Source organism: Stigmatopora argus, chromosome 9 (genome assembly GCF_051989625.1).
Source record: "Stigmatopora argus isolate UIUO_Sarg chromosome 9, RoL_Sarg_1.0, whole genome shotgun sequence".
NCBI lineage: Eukaryota > Metazoa > Chordata > Actinopteri > Syngnathiformes > Syngnathidae > Stigmatopora > Stigmatopora argus.
This window is the reverse complement of record NC_135395.1, coordinates 3,133,898-3,148,789: the sequence shown is the minus strand read 5'-3', so window position 1 is coordinate 3,148,789 and position 14,892 is coordinate 3,133,898. Positions and strand designations below refer to the sequence as shown.

The 14,892-nt window shown below is 41.4% G+C and overlaps 1 protein-coding gene across 5 annotated transcripts in view; it reads right to left on the bottom strand.

Annotated features, from left to right (window-relative positions):
• Positions 1–14,892, bottom strand: part of LOC144082156 (progesterone receptor-like) — a 52,707-nt gene that overhangs the window by 184 nt on the left and 37,631 nt on the right. For 3 of the 5 annotated variants that reach the window (XR_013303167.1, XR_013303166.1, XR_013303165.1), the window contains 5 exons: positions 8,993–9,164; positions 8,166–8,383; positions 1,890–2,044; positions 1,620–1,705; positions 455–495 (listed from right to left, as the gene is read on the bottom strand). The gene's annotated coding sequence lies outside the window, so the exon portion shown is untranslated. Of the gene's footprint in view, positions 1–6; positions 127–176; positions 244–425; positions 496–557; positions 632–1,619; positions 1,706–1,889; positions 2,045–8,165; positions 8,384–8,992; positions 9,165–14,892 lie in introns of those variants that run through there. The other 2 variants (XR_013303173.1, XR_013303168.1) reach the window with 2 other exon arrangements.

Below are 14,892 nucleotides of genomic sequence, written 5' to 3'. Positions count from 1 at the left end.
TCTTACCTTTTATTTTGAAAAAGTTTGGAGATAGGTTCTAGCGTAACACCCAGCACCGAGAAATGTGGGGGTGCGTCAGCCTATCTGTACATAGGCAGGAAACCTTGTCCCCCATTGGGTGGAATTCTGGAAAACAAAAAAGGGGTTAAGTAAAAAAACCATTCGCAAGGTCTTACCTTTTATTTTGAAAAAGTTTGGAGATAGGCTGAAGCACCCCCTCATTGCTGGGTGTTACGCCAGAACCTATCTCCAAACTTTTTCAAAATAAAAGGTAAGACCTTGCAAATGGTGTTTTACTTAACTTTGTGTATTGACCCCTTTTTTGTTTTCCAGAATTCCACCCAATGGGGGACAAGGTTTCCTGCCTATGTACAGATAGGCTGATGCACCCCCTCATTTCTCGGTGCTGGGTGTTACGCCAGCACCGAGAAATGAGGGGGTGCATCAGCCTATCTGTACATAGGCAGGAAACCTTGTCCCCCATTGGGTGGAATTCTGGAAAACAAAAAAGGGGTCAAGGCACAGAGTTAAGTAAAAAACCATTCACAAGGTCTTACCTTTTATTTTGAAGATAGGTTCTGGTGTAACACTGAGGGGGTGCATCAGCCTATCTCAACATAGGCAGGGAACTCTGGAAAACAAAAAGGGGTCAAGGCACAAAAGATTAAGTTACATAAAAAATAAATACAGACTAGGGCCTAATTTAACTAAAAAAACCCTCCTACATTTAGCTTTTTTTCTATAAAACATCAAAAGGGTACCCATTATTTAGATGCTGCAAAAGGCAATATTAGACATAATCCTGATGGTCTGGGTTTTCTGCAGAGACTAAAAAATGATCCGAGTCTTTAAAGGCCCCTATCCAGTCTATTTTTCACATTTTCCTCCACAAACAAATAATCAGGATCTTGATGTGGTGGGAAATATAGACGGCCCACAAGGTGCAAATTACATGAAAATAACAAATAAAATAAATCTTGCTTCTGTTTTTCTCTTCTTATGTCGAGTCAAAAATGACACCTGCACTATTGTTGAATAAATGTCACTTGGGTTTTGTCAAAACCACATTTAAAAATAAAACAGTCCAAGCCCTGAGGTCTTTAAGAAGGTTAACGGGGTAAAGGTATATAATCTGAGTGCACAGTTCCACTACATGGCAGAATTTTTTGTACCAATTACCAATTTCATCATACACAGTTATCTGGGTATGATCACAAAGCCTATGTTCGATTATTATTTGTAAGTTCAGAAATATGTGAAACTCACAAGCGGAAGCTAATCCTACACTTGCCACTATAGTATTAAAAAAAAAAAAATTAAATTCAATAGGGATGACCCTACATTACAGTTTTTCATTTATCACAGCCATGTCTGGTCTACATTAACCGCGATAATCGAGGGATTACTGTTTATTCCTTACACGTCCACTAATGGCATTTGTGTGGGTGACATCCACAGGTTTTTCTATTAAAAAACACCAAGCTAGTTAGTGTTTTCATTCAAAAGTTGAATGTATCATGATGACAAATGAGCCAATTGCGCAAAGCCTTGAATACTGAACGCTGACGTTTAAATGTTACACGGATAGAGAAAATCGGAACCATTTAAAACTGACTCACTTTGTTATGGCGTCGACAAGATGCCCCTTTCTGGTCGTTTTGGCCACATTCTTGATGTTTCCCAGCAGTCTGTGCTCGTTGAGGGACTGAAACACACAATGAAATGATTTCTTTTAAAAACAAAGAGCGATCGGTAACACAATGTAGCCAATTTGTTTGCAAACATTTTGCTGTCTGCACACACATGGGGCTACATCACGTCAACGAATCATGCTCTTATCACTCTTAAGACGAGAACTGGGGCTTCGAAATCCCCAAATGACAACGTACCGAATGTGCTGCATCGTCCTGTGAGAAGTTTGTCAGGCTTTCTTCGGCAAATCGTCACTTTAGAGCTGCTCTGCAGTGCACGCCCGTGCTGCTTCCTGGCTAGACAGCCATTTTGGGTTTGACGTCGGCTATTTGAACCGTGACCTCGGCCACGCCTATTAAAAATAGACACACAAAAAATATAAATTGTTTTCATAATAACGTGCGTTAGTCAGTGTGTGTGTGTGTGTGTGTGGGGGGGGGGGCTGTAAATGCTTTTTGGTTGGACTTTAATACATTGTTTTCATTATAAAGTATAAATAATAATAAAGTTATCCAATCCAATAATAACATGCATTAGTCAGTGGGTGGGGCGGGGGCGTGGCTGTAAATACGTGTTGATTGGGCATTCATACTTAAAAACACATTGTTTTCATCATAACGTGCATTAGTTAGTGGGGGGAGCTGTAAATATTTTTTGGTTGGGCTTTAATCCTTTAAAATACAGTATTTCACGTTATGAACATTGTGATGACATTCACTTTAGTGTTTGTTTTTTACTTCTAGACATTTAAACAGTGGCGGGCCGTCAGGGCCTTCAAGGCCTTTTCTGCTGGCCTAAGAAATATCTGATTCATATATTATATTTTTTCCATCAATACTTATTATTCCAAATGGTCTGTTAGCTTCCTTTCATTGGTTTTCCCCCTGGTTGCACTGCTTCCAGATGTGTGTATTCATAACATTTTCGGGCAATGTTTGCCCGTACGCCATTGACGTTCATTGCTGTCTTTTCCCGGAAAAATCACCCCCCGGCCCGGTTGTAATGTCTGAAAAGCTCCAGTATTTGTATTTAATCATGAAATGCTGCTAGGAAGTGGATTTTACCCCATTTTTGTGCATTGATTTATTGATTATTTTTTTATGTGTCGCAGCTGTAGCTGCAGTAGAGGTTTTATAGCCATAAAATAGTTTTTGAGGGTTGGATTGATACGTTGAAGGCGCTACGAGAAAATGCACCGACCGCCACTGGATTTGTTAATGTGCCTTGCCTCAGGGCAGCACCTGTCCTGCTAAGTATCTCTGACGTTACAGTCCTAGCAGTGGAGATTCCTTCATATCTACCACATCCAGATTTGCCCTACTTCATCAGTCCACCAACTTCATTAGTTTTTTTTTCTTCCTCTGCAGCAGCTGGCGGCTTCTAGACAAAATAAATCTAATAAACAAGTCGGTGGAAATAGAATAAGCTGCAGTAGTTTGCAAGACCCTGCTGGGCTTTCTGTCATTTTCCATCTATCCTTCAGTCCCATGATTTCCAAACCAGAGGCCGTAAATGACCAGCATCATCGAGTCTGTCAATGCTGATGAGATTTGGATTTTGTGATCATTCCGGCTCCCCCTGAGATGTGTGCATTTACGGCCTGATTTCAAAACCATATTGCAAACAAACACGATGTCCTTGTCTGTGGATTTGCCGTTCCGTACAAAAGCTTCTCAAGGGTACATGCGCACTAGCTCATAAGCGTGCCGCCAAATGCACACACCTAAAGCCGCTGTGTTATTGGATTGAAATGGAGTCCACCATTCATTTCCTCGGAGTATTGATTTAATCAACGGCGTATCATGTTGGTGCCCGTATCATTTGATGAAACACACACTAAAGGTGGCCAAAAGAAGCCATCCATCACCATTTAGCAGGACAGGCCCATGTAGTCTAAACACGGAGCCATTACGCATGGTTTAACATGGACACTTTGACCTCTGGGAGGTGATAAGGTCAATGACATCATTAGACAGGAGTCCGTCTGTGTGATGGAGTGAGACTAATTGCTATCAGACCTCATTCACAACTAATAACTTCTCAGATCTGCCTCCATACACACCTTATCCACTTTTAATATCGGCAAGATTTTGTCGTCACTTCCGAAGCAACACGTGGGAAGCCAGCACGCCGTTTGGTAGCTTGGCGGACCGCTTCATCCTAAGGCCCTCCTAATCTATTCGAAGGTGGTTAAGCTTACAAAATAGCTGCCGGGTGATTTCCCACACACAGATAAAGCCCACATTTTGGAAATTATTTTTCAAAGCAGGCGCTCCTCTTGAGATGCTTTGAAGGCTAGAAGAACTTGGGGAAAAATTGGCGCAGGGGATCGAGATGTCTCTTGGGTGGGATGTAAATATAATTTCAGAAGTGGAGGATGTTTTTTTTTTTTAAATCACACCCTATGAATTTTAAATAATACAAAATATATAAACATGCTGTTTCTGAGTAAATATACTTGTTATTAGGTGAAATCAAAAATAAATAAAACAAAGTATGAATACACACGTCATTATTTACTAGGCGGCCCAGTGGGGCAAGTGGTTAGTGCGTTGGCCTCACAGCTCTGGGGTCCTGGGTTTGAATCCAGGTCATGTCCACCTGTGTGGAGTTTGAATGTTCTCCCCTGGCCTGCCAAGATTTCCTCCGGGTACTCCGGTTTTCCCACATTCCATAAACATGCATGGTAGACTGATTGGACACTCTAAATCAAGGGTGTCAGACTCGGGTTGGTTCGCGGGCTACATTAACGTCAATGTCATTTCATGTGGGCCGGACCATTTTAAATCTGATATTTAGATTTTATTTTTATTTTTATAATTGGATTAAAAGAACTGGATTAAAAGCCCTGAATATTCAGCTTTTTATAGATCTAAAACAATGTTTATTTTAGCTCTTTTTATATTTTTTTAGATTTATATTTAGTAAAATCTTGCAAGACCTCCACGTCACCATGTGACTGAGTGACTGCCAAGTCTTGCCAGATTTTAGACAGTTTCTCTGATGTAGCAGAAAAAAAGAAAAAGTGAAACCAGGTTTTTGGGAGAAATTTAAAACAAGATTATCTTCCAACTCTGTTATAACTTGTGGCTTAGTTTTCTTTTTTGGCTCTTGATTGGGAGCTTCCATCTGGTTAACCCAATTTTATAACACTAAAGTGGGTTGGCCGCGGATGCACCGCACACACTTGCCTTCCAAACGCGAACCCGCACACACGTGATTGGCTATCACGGCTTAGTCAACGACCTCTCTGCACTCGGAACACAGCACACACCGGAATGTCAGCGGGGTCAGTATTGACTCAGTGCTCAAATGGACATAGATGAGTGCATCCAAGCATGAACGCATATACCCGCAGAGGAAACTTGATCCAAATGACACAAGAACTACCCCGGTGTGCAGCTAACCTCCTTATCTCTCTCTGGCCGTGCTCCCCTTTCCTCTCAACATTCTTCCAGGTATTTGGCCGAGACCTTTTCTTTTTGTCTGCCCTTTTCAAAGGCCTGCTTTATGTTGGAGTCCTCCAGCCGGCGTCCCGCCTGCCCCTCTCACCTTCTTTCCCTCCGTATCGCTTTCTCTCTGCACAAACTTGCTTCCCTGCCATCACATCCTCCACCCCCCCCCCACACTTTCATATCCTCCCGCCGCCTTTCTTGCCGCCTGAGTCGCATTCAAGCGGTGCACGTTTGTCTAAGAAAGGAGGCTAACGATCTTACGCTTGACCACAGCCTGAGGTTAGACTAATGAGACCTGTGATTGGTTTCTTGTAATGCAGCGAGGATGTCTTAGTTTGAAGAGACAGGTGGAGTGGTCCTGGATACAAATGTGGGTGGATCGCAATCAGCTCCCATCTGTGGAGGGCCGTACACAAGCTTCAAAAGCCCCGCCGTAATCTGTCACAGGATAACTGCGACTATACTGATCACACTTGAGAAAGCAATTGCACCCTGCTACCTACGCATATGCTGTGTTTAGATGATCTGTGTATTTCCCCCCCCCTACGGACGTCTATGCCAATACAATCAACACAATACCTGTGCATATTTTAGAGGGCTTTTGGACTAATCAGCTCTGACAGGTGGAACAAAACCATTTAATACAGGGCTGATTTCACATCTGAGCGGTTCGTCATTTACATAAGCCTTCACGGTCTGCTCACTGAGCTGCGACAAGCATGCGGTGAGCACGGAGAGACCGGAAGGCTGTTCTGAATATTCTACCCCTGACCTCATCAAGGAGAAGGCTACGCATACTCCACTTCATGCAAAGACTGATTAGAGTACAAATGTGCTTGTCTCGGCACATGATCACGCACAAATGGAGGACTCGGTCTTATTGTTTCAACTGTTGTGTTCAGATGCTTAGACATGGAGAATGCTAAATCGGAGTGTCTTTAGAGGCTGAAAGTGTTGGAAGAGTAGCAAATTAGTATTTAAAAGATCTGTTAGGGTTCCAAAGTAGGGATTCAAATGAGAGTTTAGTTTACAAAGTGGGGTTTTAAACTCCAATTAAGGTTCTACTCTGGTTAGGGTTCCAAATTTGTATTTCAAATTCAGGTTAGGGTGTCAAAGTAGGGTTTAAAATCAAATTACGGTTTCAAATTAGGGATGTTAAGTGGGGTAAAGGTCCCAATATAGAATTTTAAAGTAGGATGAGGGCTCTAAAAAAGGTCTAAAACTTGAGTTAGGGTTCCAACTTGAAATTTCCAACTAGTTAGCAAATTAGATTGAGATTTAAAACTAAGGAAAAGTCTCCAAAATCGGGTTTAAAACAAGGGTTAATCTGCAAAATTAGGATTTCAACAAGAGTTATGGTTCCAAAGTAGATTTTAACTCCTAAATACTTTTTGTCTTTACATTCTCAATCGTAAAGAAGACTACTCATCCTCAACAATCTACTGATAACATTTATTTTAAACCTTTACCAACTTTGTTGCATTTTCTCAGCACACTTTCCATATCTGAACTGTTGTAATCATCCCAATTTTGTTTTGTGTGCCATGACAAAACAGAAAGCCAAGCCTGGCAAAGTGGAATAAAATGCCACATGGTGTTCATCTTGTGATTCTGACAGATCTGAGGTCTCACAGTGGGCTGATGTCTCACAAGATTGACGGCTTTCAACTAAGGAGGACCCTTAGGGTGTTCGAATTTTAAGGTTGCTCTATAACTCTACTTCAAAAGTATTGGTCCAATGAGGCAACCTTTTGCAGGGTTCTCAAGAGGACTTCATGACTACTAAAGTGACAAAAGCAGATGACAGAAACATCGTCAGAGCTTTAAAGCCCCTCACTTTAAAGACCAAAAAGAGGAGTCATGCCTACTCTCACATCTCCCATCATGACATCATTCATTGTAGCATTTCTCTACCCTGAAAAAACCAAACCACGCCTGTGAAAAACCACAGGATATATATCAAAATGAGACAAGGGCCAGATTCCTTTTCTTACAGATAGCGTCAACGCCACTGAAGCCAAAAAGTATTTAATCCTTACCAGAAACATGTCTTCAAACCTTTTTGCTCTCATTACTTCTCATTAACTCTCCACTAATCCAGCTTTGATTGTTTGTGCTTGAAGGTGAGTGTAAATTATGATAATTGCTCAAAACAATACAAGAGTGATGATGTCACAAAACTAATCAGTAAGACTGATTTCCATGATTGTGTCAGCAAGGTTCTACAGGGAAATATTGGTCTCAATCAAGTGGATTACTGCCTTTATCTTTAAATGGCTAAAAATTAAAGGTTATCTAAAACATAATTCCAGTGAATTTTTTCATTATTTCAATAAATGTATTTTATTCCTGGGGTTATTATCTCAATTTGTAATGAAATGATATACTAAATCAGATTAAAAGTTCTTTCATTCATTTTCCGTTCTGCTTACCCTCACAAGGGTCACAGGGGGTGCTGGAGCCTATCCCAGCCAAATTTCAAAATCAAAGAAAGTAGGAAGCTAATGACAAAAAGTGACAGGTTAGTGTACAAAGCGTTAATGAAAAGAAACAGAAAAACCTTACAAACTTAGGACTTGGTAAAATCAACAAAGAAACAAACTAACAGGGATGACAACGATGAGGAGACGCCATGACCAAACAAAGCAATAATCCCACAACGATTGACAATGACACAGGGTTTAAATACTACAAGACAATTACAAACACCTTGGTCACACAAGGAAAACATACGCACATCCACCCAAAATTGTTCAACCTGCCTATTAGTGCTTTTGGAACATGGGAGAAAACCAGAATACCTGGAAAAAACCCACACGACCACAGAGAGAACATGCAAACTCCCCACAGGAAATTCAGAATCCACCCAAACAGGGATTGAACCCTCGGTCACAGAACTTTGAGTTCAATGTGTCACCATGTAGTCTTAATTGCTTAATAAATAACAATTTACACCACTCAAATATACAAAGGATAAACTTTAACCTGGTATCAGAAATTCAAAAAACACACACATACCTATGTTTGGTGAAAGCTGATTATTGACTGTTGAGCCATAAATAAACCACAAACCAAAAGAGAAATGCTTTGGTGCGCATCTGCTTGCAATCCCAAGCATCCAAATTCATCTGTGAAACTCATGGCTTCTTCTGCAACCAACTCATCAATCTTCATCGGTAACGTATCACGCAATGGCAGCAACAACAGCAACTCTGATGTCTTCAGAAAGAGATTGTCTGCCAATTTAAAATGAAAGATGCAATCAAACTGATTGGGAGCACATTCATCATGCTGCAATATTGAATTAAAAAAAATAAATGCACAGCCAAAACAACAAAGGAGTTCATCAGAGGCAAAAACTCGAGGATATGAACCTGGTCATTTTGCTTCCATTTCAATGAGTTTTACATGCTCGCTCTTTGGGTTAAGTATAATCTTAATTCAATATTCTTTTTCCCCCCAGAATCGCTATTTACATGCATGATTGAGATATATAATATAGATATAGATAGATATAGATAGATATAGATAGATATAGATAGATATAGATAGATATAGATAGATATAGATAGATATAGATAGATATAGATAGATATAGATAGATATAGATAGATATAGATAGATATAGATAGATATAGATAGATATAGATAGATATAGATAGATATAGATAGATATAGATAGATATAGATAGATATAGATAGATATAGATAGATATAGATAGATATAGATAGAGATAGATAGAGATAGATATAGATAGATATAGATAGAGATAGATATAGATAGATATAGATAGATATAGATCTATATATATATATACATGTTTAAAAAAAAACTTTTAAGTCACCTTTTTCTAAATCTTCCCACCATTAATAAAACAGTTTTTGTTCAAGCCTTTCATTACTCTTTTGAAGTGATGAGTTTCCCTCTCACTTCAAAGGCTAGTGCACTGTTTCCATCCGTCGATTTTGCCCTGCATTCGGCAAAGACTATATTCTCCACTCAAAAGACCCTTTTCTCTGAGGGAACATAAGCAGAATTCAGAGTAGAGTACTAATAAAAATGTATACTTCTAATATTTCACTCTTTAAAAAAATGAATATCTCGAGTAGTTTTATTATTATTATTATTGGTGCAGAAAGCTCCTAAGTGGGTCATTGCCCGATGATGCATGGGTTAGTGAGTGGCATTTAAACAAACAGCAAATATGTCTAAACCAAACTAAATATAAACTAAACAAAACCCCCGATCCTGACTGTCACTTTCTGTAAGTGATTCTAACTAAGTCATGTAGAAATAAGTATATGTGCTCATTATAGCATTGCTAAAACAGCTCATCTAATTTTGGCACAGTACTGCACACACACACACACACCCACACACACGCACGTACGTACGCACGCGTACACACACACACACACACGCACACACACTCCAGCGTCCTGTGGTTAGCACCGAGAGGAAGCAGCGGCGCGTCTCTGCTGACTTAATGTCTTTTAACAGTTTGGCTCCAGGACCAGGGCTTGGCCAGAGATGCAGCTGAAGCCAAAACTGGGCCTGTTCATCTGTGACGGCATTAAAAAAAAAGAAGAAAAAAAAACACGCCCGGGGCGGAATCTGTGAATGCGTGTGTGTGTGCTTGTCCTTTATCTCACTTCACTCTACTTCCCTCATTTTCTCTATTTCAGTCTCTCTGTAGCTGAATGTGTGTGTGTGTGTGTGCACCCAGTGTCCACAGATGTGTGTGTGGGAGTCTACTAGCCGGCGGAAGCCAGAGGGGACAAAAACACCGGCGAACTGAATTTCACCAGCCAAACACCATTGATGGAGGCATTAAAGTGACAATAGAATATTTATGGCACACGCTGCTGATTCACTCTAATCTGAGGCACATCAAAATGGCACAATAGCATGCTGTTTGCGTTTGGCGATGTGTCGTAAGGGAAATTTGCCCAACGTTGAGCCGTGCGCGAATGAACGCACATTTAGTGGAAAGTCCTAACTGCTAGTGACTTGAAAGCAAACATGGAAAGATTGGGAGCAGATCAGAGGACAAGCAAGGGTGGGGAAATAAATGCCGCTATGCTTGAGTAAATTCCTCTCATTGGTGAGTAGATTGGTATGTCCCCTTGTGGGGCGTATCTCTCAGGTGGCCGCAAACCAAGTCACCTTGTCTTTTAAATTCACAAAAGGTGCACTTCATTTTTGTTGGGGATTAGAGATATGACTTCATTCTTTGCCTGTACGTGTAAATCCTTTAAAATTCAAAGACCAGAGGTCCACAGTTAGTCCCTCTATCAAAGGAGGTACACGGACATTTCGTTGAAAGACGTTTGGTCCCCGGACGTTTGGACCCCCGGACATTTGGTCGACCGGACGTATGGTCGACCGGACATTTGGTCGCCGGGTTGTTACTGTTGAGACCAGCTCTCAAAATTATAATAATGAGAGAGAGAGAGAGTTAGTTTAATATCTAAATATCTAATATCAACAGTAAACTCTCTGTCATAATTTGACAGCGAGCAAACCCGGCGACCAAACGTCCTTTCGACCAACCGTCCGTTCGACCAACCGTCCGTTCGACCAACCGTCCGTTCGACCAACCGTCCGTTCGACCAACCGTCCGTTCGACCAACCGTCCGTTCGACCAACCGTCCGTTCGACCAACCGTCCGTTCGACCAACCGTCCGTTCGACCAACCGTCCGTTCGACCAACCGTCCGTTCGACCAACCGTCCGTTCGACCAACCGTCCGTTCGACCAACCGTCCGTTCGACCAACCGTCCGTTCGACCAACCGTCCGTTCGACCAACCGTCCGTTCGACCAACCGTCCGGTCGACCAACCGTCCGGTCGACCAACCGTCCGGTCGACCAACCGTCCGGTCGACCAACCGTCCGGTCGACCAACCGTCCGGTCGACCAACCGTCCGGTCGACCAACCGTCCGGTCGACCAAACGTCCGGTCGACCAAACGTCCGGTCACGATCAAAGGGTCGCAGGAAAATCTGCATCCCATCACACAAAAGGCCCTTGGGTCGCAAACTTTCCCTTCCAAACCACCATCTCTCGGTTTTGCAGCTCGTCGGATTAACGCTCACATGCGAGACAGACCTCTTTCCGTCATCCGTCCTGTCTCGTTTTCAAAGTACGGAGCTGCCAAAATGGCCAACATGTGTTTGGAAAATATATGTGCTACATAGAGGTCAAACTGCTACGCAGTATACACAGTTTTGGGTTCCTTTGGTTGAGTACAGCCCACCTCGTACTCACCCCGATTATCCGCTTCTTGCTGTGACTCTCTGCTGCTTTTTAAATATTTCATTTCATTCATAATTCACACGCTCTGGAAAGTTAAGAGTGCTTACAAAGGTTGTAATTTGAGAGAAGAAACAAGTGGACGTGGGGAACTGCCTAGCGACAGTGATCGATTCAGGCAGCGCTGATGAGAAATGTACAAATGGAAGTTACATGCATGAGAGCCGAAATGGAGACAGATATATCACGTGTTGGTATACATCCTAGCTCAGCAGAGAGGTGGGAAACATTAATGTGTAATTAATTATAAGCAGTTTGGCCTTTATCAAATGACCCACATTCTTTATATCTGGCTCACAAAGTTGGGATCTTAGGAAAAAATCCTGGAGTTTTTCTGCAGCTGTGAGTTAAAGTACGTGATATAGATGGAGAGCTCGGGCAGACAGTCGTTATTGACTCCATGTGGGAAATTGTTGAGGTTAGAAATGATAAATGTAGCCCTATGCACTGTAGGGATTCATTCTTAATCGCAAACAGGCGAATGGCTCAAAAATCAGCAAATCTCAAGGATAACTTTGTCAACAGTGACAAAGATCACACAACAGTTGATTTGGATTCCAATTTGTTAAATAACATGCAAAGACAAGAACTGACTAACTTCTATAGAATTTTGGAAATAAATACAGAACACAAAAATAGGCAACAAAATGAATGCATTTTTGTCCAATGACTATCTGTACAATTGGTCAGTTGTGAAGGCTTCAACAAATATGGACAGCTCACCCAATTCACGTCATTGGCTGCCAGTGATGGCTGCTAAATGGTCATTTGATCGCTGCCAACCCACCAGTGGAATTAGACTGGACGTCTATTGTCGTCAATGGCAGTGAAACATGATCCCTTGAGGCCAGGCATCCCATTTCAAATGGATTTGATGTCTATTACTGTCAATAAATGAGTTAAACTGTAATTTCTTGTGAGGGAAATGTTACGTTGTAACAAATTAACCACAGATGAATAAACTGCTGAACCATTATTTTTACGAAATAGTTTAGTAAAAATAGCAAGGATTAAATGAACATTATGAAAAACTTGTCATATGATGATCACATTAATGAATATGTTCGTAGTAGTATGTACATATGGACTAATGCTGTAAAATAATGAAATTATGAGGGCAAGCAACTTGATGACCTAATTAGTTTTTTTGCAAAATAGTGCAAGCTAGTGCACATTTTACATAGAATATACTAATATATACTTTATACTATCATTATTGAATGAGAAAAGGCAACATTCTAAACCCTTCTTCAATTACAACAGACAGCGAAGGTGGAGGAGGTCGAGGGCATGATTATTCCTGACCACATGGGACTGAAACCAAGTGAGAAATAATAGCAATATACAGCTGTGAAATGTCCGAAACTCAAGTAGACTGGGCACAGAGGAAAAACGGAGGTGTGGCTATTGACCAACAACGCATGACACATGAAAGAGTCCAGCCTGCTGTCTGCTGTCCTTCATTAGAACTTGCCCTGGATGCAGATGGCTATACTTACCTTTAATAGAGCTGATCATTAGCTCCGCCATTCAACGTTCTCCTGATGTAAACACACTGCCAGTCACGCACACACACACATGCACAAAACCACCATATTCTCCTTTTTATACATGGAAGGGAATCATTATCAGGGATAATTTGGACACAATTTTGAGGCTCACCTATTACCTCTGTTTTGGTTCCTCCTGGTCATTAGCGAAGCTGTCAGGAAGATTGAATATTACACATTTAGAGGGGGGGTCCATGACTCCAGGTGTCAAGAGAGGTTAGGTAGAGCAAACGCAATGACAGACTATCACACACTGCAGCCACTGCCTGTCCCCTCAAGTGCAACCATATTTACGTTTCGGTTTGAAAAATGAGTTTGGTTAGTAATTTTGAACGTTTGTCTATTTATCAACAGAGGTTTTATGGTCCTTCTTGAGATAATTCTCAAGTTCAGTGAGGTAAAGGAGGCATGTCGGGACATTTTTTTTGTTAGCTAGCAAAATATTCAACTCTTTTTCAGGAGCTGCACTGAGAATGTCAATAACGGGACCAATTATGAAAGCGACCCTCAATTATTGTCTTTGCAAGACTTTTGTAGAATTAATTATGCCGCGGTCTTCTACCTGCTGATTTTATTGAAGCTTTCATGTTTCAACATCTATCTGTTCTTTAGTTATTAATATGCAGATCAAAAAGAAAAGTGATTTTCCCTGGCAAACAGCGAGGTCATGCTTTCATATTTGCATTTTACTAATCTACATGAAATTGCTCCAAAGACACACTGCACTCTCATTAAGGTCCACTCAGCAGTGACAAGGTGGAGCGGACTAGTCCGAAATGTACTTAACACAATTAATATTCATTCATCTTCCATACTGTTTATCCTCACAAAGGTCGTGGGGGGTGTTGGAGCCTATTCCAGCTGTGTTCGGGCCAGAGGTGGGGGGCACCCTGCATTGGTTGCCAGCCAATTGCACAGCACCATGAAACAGACAACCACCCGATTGTGAATCGAACCCTGACTGCCCACACTGAAGTCAGACGGAAGAACCATTGCACCATCAGTTGGCGCCACAATTATTATAAAGTCACCTTTTTGACTGCTTATATTTGCCCTAATGGTAATGTGTTCACATCTTGGGATTTACAAGTCTTTCATTGGTTATCAGTCTTGTTATTTTTCGCTTCTGTCACTTAAGTTGGCTATTAAGATGAAATTGAAAGGCACATAGAGAGACAACTCTGCCAATGTTTAATAGCTCGCAGAGAAACAGTGATGGAAAAGACAAGGCTAAACCAATGAATAATCTGCATGTCTATAGTTGATATTTTCCGGCGGGATCGGAATGGCAACGTCTTCATACATCATCTTTGGTCCGACTGTTTTGTATTCTCAGTGCATGACGAGGGTAAAGCAAAGAAAATTAAATCTTGAAATCATTGCTTAGAAAGGTCAAACTATAAATATTTCATAACCTGATATTTTCTAGAAAAAAACAGTTTATGGTTGGGGATGATAAGGGTTTGTGAATAGAGGGATATCAAGGTGTTACGTCTTTGTCACCAAGGGGAACCGTCATGCTGTCAGTGGTGGAGATCAACTCAGCTCCTGATGGATGTTACACTTCAATCCAGTTCTCTGGAATTCGTTAATATTTTTTAACACTTGGAGCTGATCATGGAGACGCTCTGTAACTTTGCATAAAACGGTCTGGTAACCCGAGTGTCCGCACTCTGCCCTGTGCTGCTTCTGTACTCTGCTTCTCCACACCCTTCTCGCTCTTAATGATCAGGATTAGAGAGGCTAGGGCCTCTACTGTAGGCGGAAGCAGCTGCTTCCATGCTCATTATAATCTCACAACTCCATAGAGTAGGAACAGCTGGAGCCCACGTTTTGGAGTGAGGGAGCTGAATTCGACCGAGTTCTCTTGTGGGAATAAACA